The following is a 1,011-nucleotide window of genomic DNA, read 5'->3' as shown; positions in this document are numbered from 1 at the left end:
GGGGTCACCTCTGTGCGCCTTCAGCGACGCTGCCACGTCCTGCTCGTGGTCGCCTGTCGGGACTGACCGTCCCTGGGCCTCTCACGCCGGGTCCAGCAGCTGCGGGATGAGGGTCACAGGTGCCCGGGCAACTGAGGGGGTGACGGGCCGGCAGGCGTCCGCCCCACTGGGCCTCGGGGCGCTCTCTGGGCGGGCAGCGGGTCTGGCCGCAGGCCACGGCCCTCATTTCCGCCTGGCCTCTCCCTGCGCGCCAGGGCAGGTGACACCCCACACCCCACGCACAATACCCGCCGGGGGTCAGCGTTTCCGCCCGGCCCGGGGCCCCCTGCTGGCGACCGCACCCACGGTGTGTCCTTCACCCCTCTGGGGCGTCCTGGGCCCCCGGCCCATCAAGGGGGCCCCAGCATGGGCGGGACACCCCAGCCCGCCGCCGGGGTCGTGAGCTATCACAGGCCCTGGGTGTGTTCGGTTTCATTCTTTTGCCTTCTAAGATGTCTCCTCCGCGGGGCCGTGTGGAGCAGTGAGTGGAGTCAGGCGTGGTTACTGGAAGCCGCGTGATCATTTCCGACAAGAGTCGCCCTGCCCAGACACACGCCCCTCACGCCACGCTCAGCCCCCCGGGGCCGCGGGCCAGGCTCAGCCTCAGCAACACTGGGCCTGGTCCCCCAGGGGCTGAGCGCGGCCGAGCGAGCGTTTCCAGAATCGCGGAGAGGGGCGCCGTAATGGGCCATTAGTGTCCCCCTGGGACGCGCAGGGCCGACAGGCGGGGGCGTGGTAATGGGCACTGAGGCAGAGACGCCAGGGGAGGACCGCAGCCCCACCCAGCCGGGAGCACCCAGCCGGGAGCACTCGGCAGCCCCGGTAAGATGCCAGGGGAGGCGCTGGCGAGGACTGTGTCCGCTTGCTGGGCCCTGTCCGGACTGGCCAGTGTGGTCGCATGCACCCCTGAGGCCGTGACAGCTGCCCCAGCGTCTGGCCGGGCTCCCTGGGGCCCAGAGGGCCTGGCTGAGG

This window comes from Condylura cristata, unplaced genomic scaffold (genome assembly GCF_000260355.1).
Source record: "Condylura cristata isolate star-nosed mole 26May11 unplaced genomic scaffold, ConCri1.0 scaffold00054, whole genome shotgun sequence".
Lineage (NCBI taxonomy): Eukaryota > Metazoa > Chordata > Mammalia > Eulipotyphla > Talpidae > Condylura > Condylura cristata.
Note: the sequence above shows the minus strand (reverse complement) of the source record.